Here is a 13248-nt window from a genome sequence, read left to right as displayed (position 1 = left end):
CTAGCTGCCTCGGGACTTTTATGAGAGCAATAGATCTTTTGCTTTTGTTAAGTGGGATCTTTATAATTCAAAGCCAAGCCCGATCCTAGCTGAGATAGACCAGAAGATGGACAGACAGTAAGACAGAACACTCCTGCAGCCAAAGAGAATGTTTCACTGCTGGATGGCAATGGGAAGAGGCCTGGTCATACCATAGAAAACCTTGATCTTGGGAAATCTGCCTCTTGAATGCTGGGTACAGACTTGTTCTGGGCCCAAGGGACCATTTCATCAGTGTCTCCAGGGATTGGTGGGCTTGAATGGACAGACCAGGCTAAGTTGTGCTGAGTGTGGACAGTAATTCTACCTGCCCAAGACTGGAGCAGAGAAACAAAGGGTGCCTCTAGAAGCCGGAAAGTTCTAAGAGAAAGCAAGGAGAGGATTCCTCATCTGCTCAGCTGGGGCTCACTTGGACTAATGTGTTAAGAGGCTGCTTGGGGTAGATGTCAGCGCTGGGCTCCATGGGAAAGGAGGACCAAATAGGGCCCATCCTTAATCTATGAGGGCACTCTGGGTGACATATATCTCCTCAACAGCTTTATCCACTTAGCATGGTGTCATGGCACCAGCTCAGGATTTGACCCAGATACACATGTTGGTTCTGTCACCTTCCAGCTTCATGACTTTGGCCACATAGCTGTAACCTGCTGAATCCCCCTCTCTCCATCCCCAGAGAACTCTCAGAGCTGTTGTGAGGAGTGAGAAGTTGGTGAAAGTGCTCTGTGAACCCAAATACCCTGTCCCAATGCCTTGCTGACCACCGACCACATGCTATGTGTTTGAAATATGTCATCTCACTCCCTACAGTAACTCATAGTAGATAGTACTATGCCCAGTTTTCAGGTGAAGACACTGAGGCTTGAATTTTTTAAATGTCTTGCCCAAGGTCAATAGCTGGTAAGCAGATTCAAAGTCAAATTTCCAGTTTCCTCAATCACCCATGCCTGATAGGACCCTGTCACCACACTCCATCCCCTCAGCGTCAAGTCTCAGGTCACTGGGTCCACCAGACCTCCTGCTTCCTGCCCACAGCTCCACCAGGCTGATCTCCTCTGGTCAGCTTCTACAGGATGAAATATGCCCCCTCTTGTTCCCCCCACCCACCTATCATGGGCGATGCTTGCCCCATGTCCACCCTCTCCAGACCTGGGGTCTGACATACTATTCATGTTGGCCCAACGTGACTCCATCCTGGAACTTTCTTCTGACCTAATGAGATAACATATTTTCTCTTGCCAGTGGGGTTTCTGGGCCTTAAGAGTACAAGCTGGGAGCTGCCACCCCTAAGGCGAGTATGCTGGGACAGCCCAGAGAAGGACCTTCCAACACCACTGTGTGAACACCTGGATGAACCAGTCACTTCCTTTTTCTATTGTTCAAGTGGATTTGAATTGCGTTTCTTCTACTTGTGATTGAAAGCATCCATATCTTTCGAGCCTGTTTCCGGAGCTCTCTGTGCAAAAAGCTTTCCCCTGGCCTCTCCAACCCCTAGACCTCACATGTCTCCATTCTTTGTGCTCTAATTATTTCCCAGCCTTTCTCTTCTTCCCAAGATTCTAACTCCTTGAGAGCAGAGACCCTGGAGCAGCTGGCAGCATCAGACCCAACACACAGATTATGATTCTAGAGCAGCTGGCCTGAGCTTCCCTTCCCACCTGGATCTTCTAGCCTATAGCCCGTCAGAGTGGAGAGCACTAGATGGGAGGCAGAGCACAGGACTCGGGCTTGGATGCTGCCATTTACTAGTGGTGTGATCATCACTGAATCTCAGGCCTCCCCTGCCTCCTCTGTGAGAAGGAAATAATATTTGCCTTGTTAACCTTGCGGGCAGGGGGTTGTGATGAGTGAATATCAATTGACAAAGGAAGTGGACATGCTTTGGAAAGGGTAGTTTGTCTATCAGTCGGTCCTAGCTTTCCTTCGTCCTCCTTTGCCCCACCCTCTTCGGAGCTACAGCCTGGGGTTGATGGCAAGGACAAGGCTGGGACCCACACCAGGAACAGAGAGCTGGGGCTGCCAGTTGGCTCTTGCCTGTCCCCTGCCCCCTGCCCCAGGTCCAGGTGCAAGAAGGTGGGAACAGCTTGGGGAGGGCTTTCCTGCTGAAGTATGAAGAGCCTGTGGCCATTCACCTACCTGGGACTGTGTAAGCAGGATGGGCAGGACATCTGGTTTGTGGGACCCAGAGACTATACAGCCCTCATAGTACAGAGGAAGACTCTGAGACCAGAGAGGCCACAGAACAGACCCAAGGGCACAGAATAGGGCTGGGATCCAAATCCAGACCCCAATCCATGCTCACGTGTGGCATCTGCTATCTCATTTAATCTTAACAAGTCCGGCACCTGAAGGGTTCATCGGCCTTCTCATGCACAGATGAGGAATAGAGACCCCTTAAAGTTCTCCCAAAGTCAAAGCTAGAAAGGGGCAGAAGCAGAATCTGGGCTGGGTCTGTTGGAGCCCTCTTTTCAGGACCACAGGCGGCAGCTGGACGGTAGACAAGGGGATTAGGAATATAGTCTAAGGGGTGGCGGCCATGTCCTCAAGGACCACACAACTAGGCATTTCCATCAACTGGAGCATTCCCTTGAGCACCCGTGGGCCATACCACATTGCTCTGCTCAGGCCGGCATGCATTTATCGAGCACCTACTCTGTGCCAGGCACTGTGGGCAGGGTGGCCAGGTATCATCTGTCCTGGAGTAATTCATGGCCTGGTGACCTCAGAGGGCACAGATGACTTCCAACATCCCTCCCAAGGCTAGCCATCTGCGGGCTTACTGGTTTCATGAACACCTACTGTATGCATGATAGGAAAAACTGACAGGTAGGAGATGCCAAAGCCCTTGGCAGTTTGTGGTCTGGTTTCCGAGGCCCTGGGCATCCTCATTAATGTCATCTCTTGCTCCTCCCTAGACACTCCCACCCCACGAGGGTGGCTTAGCAGATAGGCCAGTTTTTCCTGTGTCCAAGGACTGGCTATACGCCCTAACCCTTGCCTGTAGCCTCGTCCATCCACCCCACCGCTGATTCACACCTGGGATGCCATCTGAAGAGGCCTCACTCCAAGGCCACAACACAGTCCTCAGGGTCCCCAGAGTTTCCTTGTGGACTGAGCTAGGCAGTCTCCTGTCAGAGGTGGGCTTCAAGTCTGGAAACCCTAAGGTCTGTCTGGGAAGTGGGGGGCAGACAACACACACACACACCATCTTCCCTACCCGCTCCAGGCCCTTGGCCTGGTCTGTGCCTCATGAATCCATCCCCAAATACATGCTGAAGGCTTATGGTGAGCCAGGCATGGGTCACTGGGATACAACAGTGAACCTCATTGGGTTTACATTCTAGTAGAGAAAGACAGTCAACACTAAAAGTGATAAATGAGTAAATTATATAGTACACTATAAGGTAATGAGTGCCATAAAAACATGTTATCAGGAGTACTAGGTGGGATGTGGGGAGCAGCACCAAATATGATGGTCAGGGCAGTTCTCCTTGAGTGAGATTTGAGCAAAAACATGAAGGAGGTAAAGGCGTGAGCCCTGCAGTTAGCTGTGAGCGTTCCAGGTAGAGGCAAAGCTTGAGCCAAGGCCCTAAAGCAGGCTCATGCCTGGTGTACTTGAAGCCCCTGCCCCTTATTCCGGAGTCCTCCCTGACAAGCACCTCACTTAATTGGCGCTCACTGGCAGCCAGGTGACATGCCACTTACTTTACAGAGATTAACTCATTTAACTGTCCTAACAGCGCTTTGAGGTAGCACCCCTATCATTAGTGTCCCTATTTTAAACCTCAGTGAGGAGACTGAGGCACAGAGAAGGGTAGTGGCTTGCATCGTGAGGCATGGAACCAGGATCTGAAGCAAAGCCCTGCTCTCAGCCACAGCAGGACCTCCTTCCTGCTCAGGTGCGTCAGTCGTCCCTCCGGCCCTGCTCCAGAGCGCCAGGTGCACCCCCGGCCCCGGCCCGTCGTGGGGGGCGGAGGTGGAGGGGCTGCGTCACAGCTCACACCCGCTGCTGCCTTTCCCCCCATTAGCGCAGAGCCAGCAGGACCTTCCAAAACCACAGTCCCAGATAAGAGCACAATTGGAACCTGTTTTGCTTGCAGGCCTGCTGGAGGGGCTGGGCCTCGGGGTGGTGGGAAGTGAGGGGAAGCTGCTGGCAGCACTCTGGCCTCGCTATCAGTAGCCCTGCCCACCCCCTTCCCCATTAGCCCCTTTGAAATTTACCCACCTTATCAGGGGCAGGAGTTTTCTGAGGGAGGGCTGCTACGCCTTTGTGTCCAGCTGTGGAAGCCTGCCTTCCGCCTGGCCCTGCCTCTGCCCAGAGGATACTGTGTATGACCGTGGGGGGCACATGTTGGCAAGAACCCGGGCCTCAGACACCAAAGGGGGGGTCACTCCTCTCCTACACACAAACCTGGGCAGAGAGAATGCTCTACCCAGGTGCTCTCTCCCTCTCTGACCTCAACACCGCACCCTTGCACTAAGCCTGCAGCACCCCCAACTCTCTTCATCCAGACTTCTCTCAGCCCATTTCCTACCCAATGCCAGGTGGTTGGGCACAGCCTCCAACCCTTCCTCATGTCCCTGACTGGCTTTTCTCAGAATCCAGACCTGTTACATGCCTGACCTTCCCAGTCACACCTTCAGCAAATGTTTATTGAGCATCTACTACACACCAGGCACTGGGGAACAGCAGTGAACACGACAGATCAATCTCGCTCCCCCATGGAGCTGGGGAGAGACAATAAACAAACGTAAGTAGGATATAGAGTGTGTCAGAAAGCGATAACTGCTGGTAGGGGGCAAAAATGAAGCAGGGATGTAGGATAGAAAATGTTGGGGCAATTCTGAATGTGCGTGTGAGGGGTCAGAAAAAGCTTGCCTGAAAAGGTGATATTTGAATCAAAATGTGGATCCTATTCTAACGCTTCTATGAGGTTAGGATCGCAAACACAGAAGGAGAGAGCAAGGAGGATAGAGGGCAACTAGTCCTACAAGTTCCCTTTTTACCGAGGCTCAGAGAGGGCAGCGAAGTGCCCAAGATCACACAGCACAATGGCAGCAAAGCTGAGCAGGAATTAGAGCCTAGCTAGTACTCTTCCCACTATTACTGCTGCCCCCAGGGCTCTGTGCAGAACCGTCAGGCCATTCTTGGACAGTCTGGGGCTGGGCTGAGCCTGAGAGTATAGATGCTCATAGCCATTTGACTCTGCCTTTTGCAGCAAAGGGGCCCCACTAGGTCATTTTTGAGGCTGAGGGTCAGGACTCAGGACCTGGCTGGAGGACGGCAGGGTGCATGCGGATGGCTTCATGATGCTGGGAGGTCTGCCCTTGTACTCCTGCCCAGTGTCATGATCCTCTGGCTCCCTCACCCACCCTATGTGTTCTCCATCTGCGACCTTGGACATGTCCAAGTTCACCAGTGGCCTGACCTCGAGGGTGTGTTCTTCTGGGAGAAGCCGCTTTCTACTTCCCACCCCTACTCACTCCCAACACATGCCTGCTCTCCTGTGAAGGGGTGAGTGACCTAGAAGGGAGGAGGGAGCTGCCACTGCAGCTGCAGGCAGGTGGCGTGTAGAGTCATGGGGTTAAGGTGGGCAGATCTTGGGGCCTGACTCAATTGGATGGGCTCTAAGGAGACAGATGAGAAAAGGGATGCTGAAGGGAGCTCAGATGAGCAGTCTGTTTGGGCAGGGGCATGCCCTTTGGGCCCGGGGGTGTGGGGGGCAGTATCCAGAGGCCCTCAGAGTACTGTTTCTATTGAACAGGAGAAGCCCAAGGCAGCTGGGCTGCTGGGAGAGAGCGCTGAGTCTGGAGACAGAGTTCAAATATCAGCCCTCTGCAGTCTCGCCACATGACCTTGGGCCTTCTCAGCCTCAGTTTCTCCTCTCAGTAAAAGGAACAAGGCTTCCTTCTTCAAAAGGATTCTGTAAGGGGCAAATGAGAAAAAGTGTTAGTGCCTGGTACACACAGCAGGGCTGTCAGCAGTGGACTCCCACCTCTGCGGGAACCTCTTCTCTCTCATCTAGATTGTGGCCAGTTTAGGGAACACTCAACATGTGCCAAGCACTTTAGAAACTTTTTTAGGACTCCTGTTATTGGATTAACCATATCCTGGGTTTATGAGACTCACTATCCATGGGTCCATGCATGGTCCTCTCTTAATTTTTGATATAGAACACTGTGAACCACTGCCAGTCCAGGATCAAGGTTATTACCAGAAGTACTACATGTATTCACTCACTTATTTCTCACATCGATCCTATAGTTTAGCTCTAAATAGTTCCCACTTTACAGATGAGGGAATTGAGGCACAGTTGAGGGTTCAGGGCATCCTCTCCACTGAATGATGTGTTGGGTAAATTCTTCCCATTGACTTCCTGTTCTGGGCTCCAGAGTCCTGGACAATGATGTTGTCCTATGACCCCCATCCCAGCCCTGGCATGTTCTGTTGCTCAGCTGAGAAGATTACAGCCACAGGCTCAGCCCTCCTGCTCCTGTGGGGCCCCATCTTCCAAAGGTGGCACTTGGGGTTGCCATGGGGAGCAGTCTGCCTGGTCCTGTGCTCCCTGCCCTCCAGGACCTTCCCTGGCCCCTCTTGGGCCCCAGTGTTCCTCTCGGCCCAGCTCTCGCACAAGAGTCCGATGCTCCTACCCACTCCCCTATGCTTCTTCGGGTGGTGCCCAAGAATAAATGAAAAATTCATAAGCGAGTGAATGAATGAGGATGCTGGAAGAGGAAAGGGATATTGACAGAAAAAATACAGAGCATTTCTGAGAGCTGAGGGGAGGTGGGGAGGGGTAGGAGGTGGGCAAGGTGAGACTCAGTTTTAAAAGATGCCCCTCTGCTAGCTCTATATTCAGGGAGGTCCTGTGCCCCTTTGGTTGTGTGCATCCGATCCTCAGATCTTGCTGCCCGTGCCCTGACCCTAAGTCCTGCCCCTTCTCCCATGGTGACTTCCCAGATACAGTGGCAGCCACAAGTTTCTCAGAACCGTCTTAAGCTGATACAGCTAAAGCTGCTCCAGGGGCCTGGACTGTGGGCGGGACATCCCTGCGGGGCAGAAGTGACACCAGCCAGGAAGTGCTTGGTGCTGCCGGGAATGGTCAGCTCCTGACAGTGAGTTAGGGAGGGTTTGGGGTCCAGGGCAGAGTCAGGATTAGGCTAAGACTGGGAGGTCCTGGGGCCTGAATTTTCTCAGCAGCATCTAGATGCAATGTCTGGGGAAGTAACTTTCTTTCCCACATATGTGGGTCTTGACCTGTATGAAGACCTGGCTACTCTTGAGAAACTGTTAAAAGTTGTGGACCCCCACACATCAGAACACACACACACACACACACACACACACACACACACACACACACACACACACACAATCCCAGGAGTTCCCAGATCCCCTGAAAACCCCCTATGAACCCCGGATTAAGAATCTCTGTCATGAATCATGAGTAATGTGTGAGCAAGACTGTCAGATTAACCTCTAGCAAAACATCTGGCATGCAGTAGGTGCTTAACATGTGTTTATTTCCACAAATCAACACATACGGACTTGTTGGGTGAAGGGAAGGGCAGCTGTACATTGGATCAGAGTCAGAGTCAGGGGAAGGGAATGGAGGGCAAGGCAGGGCTGTCACTTAGCTGCTTACAACCCTCCCATGGCTCCCCACTGCCCTCAGAGAAAGTGCAAGGAGTTTGTGGGGCATAGAAGGCCTTGTGTGAGCCTACCCCTGTGGCCCATTTTGCTTCAGCTAACAACCCACATGGTCAGTTCAGCCCTAGGAGCTGCTGGAAGCTCTCCCGCAACATTTACTTATTCCAACATTTACTGAGTATTGATTGCATGTCACACAGGATACAACAGTGTGTCTAGTGCCTTCGTGGGGCTGACAGTGGCTCTTGCTCCCAGACTTTTCTATAGACCCTTGTACTTCATCTTCAGAATCCAGGATGGGCATCGTCTCCTTAAGAAGCCTTCCCTGATCCTGCCATTCTCAGGATCACAGCACATATCTCACCTTATCAAAAAACAGTCCTACCCCTTCTTTGTCTGTCTCTAGCCCTAGGCTGGGGGTCCATAGAAACAGGGGCTTTGTCTTATTTGTTTAGCATCCTTGGAATCCAGGGCAGTGTCTAGCAAATAGCCGTGCATGAAATAAAAGGATGGACAGATGGATGGAGGGATGAATGGAATTTGTTGGGGCCGAGGGTACCAACTAGAAAGTGGAAGGGGCATGGGGGCTGGGTCTGAGGTAAGTCTGGGAATGTCCCTGGGGAGGACAGAGGGAGTGGGGAGGGTACGAGGCTGAGTTCCCTCCTCTTGGCTCCCGTGTGAGACTTGATTGCCTTGAACAACAATGGCCACAGGCCTGTGGGAAAAAGGAGGGTCAGGGGAGGGGTGACGAAGAATAGGATTTGCTTCCTGGTCTGGGGTTTCCAGCCGTTCCCACCCCACCCTGGGGCTCCAGTCAGAGGCACCCCCTCCCCTGAAGTGACTCAAGCCCTGCCAAGTGGGGAGGGCTTCGGGAGAGGCAGGCAATACAGACTACCGTGTCTGGCCCCTAGAGAGGGGGCATGGAGCTCTTACCTCCCTTGATCGTGACCTCTGTGTCACCAGCTCCAGAAGGGGCTGAGACATTCCTTGCCCTGTGCTAAGACTCTAAGACCACCTCAGAGAGAGCAGGGGCTGGCCGCCTGAGGTCACACAGCTGTCAGGGCTGGATTTATGGCCTCTGCTTTCTTCATTCTAGGGCGGGCCCTGCCCAGCTCTGCCAAGTCAAGGAGATGGCTTCTCTGAAGGTCCTCTCTCTCGATGGAGCGGAAAAGCCAGGCCTGCTCTGAGGGTCCCACCCCAGTCAGAGGTGATCAGAGGCCTGGCTCAGCTACCCACCCCTCGGACACTGGTGGGCAGAAGGAATAGGATAGAGGGTTGGTGGGAAGGGAGCCGTCCTTATTCTCTCTACCATCCCAACCCTGCGAATGCCTCCCACGTCCTTCACCACTAAGGCTGCCCTTTCCTTTGGCTGCCATCCCGGAGGAGAGGTACGGAGAGGGGGAGAGAGAGAACAAAGGCTGGAGAGGGGTCCTCTCCTCAGGGATTTGGGGACTGTAAAAACAGGAGGGCTGTGTGTATGAAGCCAGGATGCCTCCACTCCCCAGAACTATGGCTCAGAGCTAGAAGGAGGCTCCAGCTAAACCAGTCTAATGATTTATTTCGTAGGGATGCGGTAGAGGCCCACGGAGGGAAAGGATATGCTCAAGGTCGCATAGCATTATAGCTGCTGAGCTTATGGAGTGTTTCTGTGGTACAAGGCACTTTTCCATGCACTTTACACATATTAACTCCTGAATCCTTTCAGCAACCTTATGAGGCAGGTGCACTATTATATTCCCTATTGCACAGATGGAGAAACTGAGGCACAGAGAGGTTAAGGAAGTTGCCTGAGCTCTCACAGCTTATGAGCAGCAGAGCTGATCTGTGAGCTCAGGCAGCCTGGCTCCAGGGCCTCATACATAATCACATGCTTTGTTGCCTCTTGCTATAGTTACCAAGTAGGAGTCTTGGTTTCTCCTTGGCTTCTGCCTGCTCTGTGGCTTCAATTCAGTCTCACATGGTCGCTGTGCCTTTATACTAATAAATATAATATTACTATTTGCATTCACTGACCTTTTGAATGGTGTAGGCACTATGAACAAATGCCTTTTCTACATAATATAATTTAATTCTCATAGTGACCTTACGGTATCATAACCTCCATTTACAGGTGAGAAAACGGAGGCCCAGAGAGGTTAATTAACTTGCCCAGGGACACACAGGTAATAAAAAACAGCCAGGATGCCAAGCCAGCCAAGTCTAAGATCTGATCATGATTCTGTCTTGCCTGTACATGGGCCAGGCTGAACGAGGGGTTACAAAGTCAGTCAGTCCCAGGAAGGTCATTCCGTCCAGCCCCTCCTTCTACCTCTGGAGGCCTCTTACTATGTATGCCCTTCACTGGACCCAGTAACCTGGTGGCCCCCAGGAGCTGCCCTATACCCCGCTGATGACCCCTTGCCTCCTTCTGCCACCTGATGCCACTCCTGTGTCACGTCGGGGAAGCCAGGACGCCTGTGCCCAGTCTGAGACACAGTTGGCAGCAGCTGCAGGAAGCAGGGACCCACCTAGCATCTCGGGTGTCACTCATAAACCTTCACCCTGTTGTCCTGGCTCATGCACTCACTCACCCACACAGTCATTCGCCACTTCTTTATTTAGCCCCAGTGTGTGCCCAGCTGAGTGCCCTGCCCTCGGGGAGCTTACAGTCTGGATGGGAAGCTGAGACAGGCTTCCCAGTGTGAACAGGACAAGGGTAGACAGGAAGGACTCCAGAAGCAGGAAGACGGGGCAGTTCTGGGGTTCTGAGAGGTCCAGAGCCAGGCCTTGAGAGAGGTGTGAGTCTACGGCCATGCTACCCTGAACAAGCCCGATCTTGTCTGATCTTGGAAGCTAAGCAGGGTCGGGTCTGGTTAGTACTTAGATGGGAGACCACCTAAGAAGACCAGGTGCTATAGGCATAAAAAATAAAAAAATAAGAGATTTAAGCTAACAAGGGTTGCCTCACTAAAAAAAAAAAACACAAAAAAACAAGAGGGAGAGAGGTGCAAGGAAGGGGAGGGAACACACACGTGTTGAACTTTCCAAGGTGGCACTGTGTATGGTGTTACTCACATGTGAATAATATACATGAGTAGGGAAGGTGGACAGACAACTTATGTGACCTTAGGCGAATCACCTCATATCCCTGGGCCTCAGTACGGTCCTCCTGGGTTGAGGCGAGGATTAACCAACCTCTCTAACACATGTAAAGCAGAGAATGTGTGGTAAGTGCTGTGAGCTGGGGTAGGGGTGGGGGGCAGGAAGGGTTTGGTTCACCTGCTGGGTTCTCACGATGACCTTGTGGGGTTCTAGTCTTAGCCCCATTTCAGAGATAAACAAACTGAGGCAGGGCAGGGGTGAGGTGACCTGCCCATAGTTGGGCAGCAGCAGAGCTGACTAGAGCGAGGGCCCGCCTAAACAGTTACCCCAGAGTGTTTGAGGCAGGAATGCGTGGGAAGTCTGGGGGTCAGAGGGGAACTGAGGCTGGAGTCCTTCTTTTCATACTCCTCAAGGCGGGTGAGTCAGGGAGTGGACTAGGTGTCTCAAGATCTGCCTTGCTATGCAACCTCCACAAGTTCCTTTCCCTCTCTGGGCCTCAGCCCGGTCTGAAAGCTGGGAGATTGGATTAGACAGTCTGTCACTAGGTCTCTTGCGGGCCCTCCCAGAACATGCCCACGAGTCCTCTAGTTGTGGGGAGGAACCCCCATCTGCCCCTCCCTGAATTTACCCTCCGTTGCTATCCCCAACATTATCACATTGATTGGGCAGGCTCTTTACACATGTCTCATACTATCTCCACACATGGCTGTGAGAAAGCTCTCATTTACAGTTGAGATTGCAAGTTTACAGTTGAGGAAACAGGCCTGGGGAAGGTAAGTGGGGTCCAATGCCCCGGAGAGCAGGTGAGTGGACAGAATGAGAAGCTAAAATCTCCATGCCCCTGCCTTTTCTCTCAGGGTAGGCAGTTACCTGGCCCAGTGGACACTATGACTAGCTTGTCCTCTAGCCCAACAGACTTGGGGGAGAAAGGTTATAGGACGAGGTGGCTTTATTCAGACTGCCAGTGGCCTGGCACTGCCTGGGGCTGCTCTGGCCTTGGCTGGGGATCTGGGACCACCTTTCCACAGTGCAGCCTTGTTACACGTAGGGGCTGGCAATGTGCATCACTGTGCGTCACAGCTGCTGTCCTCTGAACTGCTCCATCAATGAGTTTCCCTGAGTGACACCATGGAGTGGGAGCCCTGACCTCTGGGAGTCCCTTTCTTCCAGGGTGGATGAAAAGAGTAATAAGACTATGCACAGACTCTCGCAGTTCTCAGCACCTTACACATATTAACTGCTTAGGTCGCATGTCCATCCTATGAGGTGGGCACTACTATGAACAACCCCATTTTACCAATGAGGAAACTAAGGCAGAGGAGTGGTTACATTACCCCCTAGGTAGCACAACTGGCAAGTACAGAGTGAGGACTTGAACCCTGGCAGCTTGGCCTAAGAATGGCTATACTCTCTACTCCCTCCCAATACACACGAAACAAAGGAAAACAACAGTGGACGGGCAATCTGTACTTAAAGATTTAACTGCACAGGACAGACCGTCTGTGCCTGAGGGAAGCTGAGCGTGGAGGGAGATCAAAGTTTCAGAGAAAAGAGCCTGAGTCCTGATGACTGAGGTATTGAAAGGTGTGGGTCAGAGTTGAGGCCCAGGTCTCCTAGTAAAGGTGTTTGATCCATTCCAGATACTGGGTGCCCGTCTCATAGGTGCCAGGCACTTTACCCAGCCCACCTCCCCAGCCCCACTCCAACCCTGCCACTCACATTGCACAGATGGGATAACTAAGGCCTGAGCTCTGTCCAGCAGGGCCTCTGAGAAGAAGGGCGGGGGGTGTTAGGCTGAAGGAATGAGTTCCTGGGGGGCTAAGAGGAGGGGATATGGGCCCTGTTTCCTTGCCTTGGATTTCAGATCTCCAGGCTTCCTGTCCCAGCCTACCTGGGAAAGGATCGCCCCTTCTTCTCCCCCTCTATCTCCTTCCCCCACAGTAGAGAGAAGGCAGATGAAAGGCCAGCAAGCTGCCCTTCGCCTGTGGCCTCTCAAAGCATCCTTCAGCCCTCACAGCCAGCCCAGGAATGGGGTCATTTCGCAGGGAAAAACTAGAGCTCAGAGTTTCAGTGACTTGCCCAAGGTCACACAGCTGATTGGCAGTGGCTCTGTTTGCCTCTCTAGAGAAGGTAGGGAAGAGCAGAGAACAGAGAGGAAAGGAGTGAGAAAGGAAGGCAAGGAAGGGAAAGAAGAGGGGGTAGTCTCAGGTGTCCTGAGCTTATTCTCACAGCCTGTCTCCTGGTTGACTTCTTTTCCCCCTTCCCAGGAAGGACAGATCATAGCCTTGGTCCTGAATTGCTGCCCCTCACACCTGGCACCAGGCATGAGGCATCCTGTAAGGGGAATGTGCTGGCAAGGGCTCCAGTGGGGTGTGGCCTCCTGGGAGGGGCTGTTTGTTCCTGGGCAGTCCAGGTTCAAGGATAGCTTTATGGTGCCATCTGGAAAATGTGGCACAGGCGGGCCTAGCTGGCACAAGGCC

The 13248-nt window shown here is 52.6% G+C and overlaps 1 pseudogene; it reads left to right on the top strand.

Moving 5' to 3' along the window:
* Positions 1–10468: 10468 nt before the first annotated feature.
* On the top strand, positions 10469–10587 carry LOC120597751 (uncharacterized; annotated as a pseudogene).
* Positions 10588–13248: the final 2661 nt, after the last annotated feature.

This window comes from Pteropus medius, unplaced genomic scaffold, assembly GCF_902729225.1.
Source record: "Pteropus medius unplaced genomic scaffold, Ma_sr-lr_union100, whole genome shotgun sequence".
NCBI classification, from domain to species: Eukaryota; Metazoa; Chordata; class Mammalia; order Chiroptera; family Pteropodidae; genus Pteropus; species Pteropus medius.
This window is presented reverse-complemented; position numbering and strand designations above follow the sequence as displayed.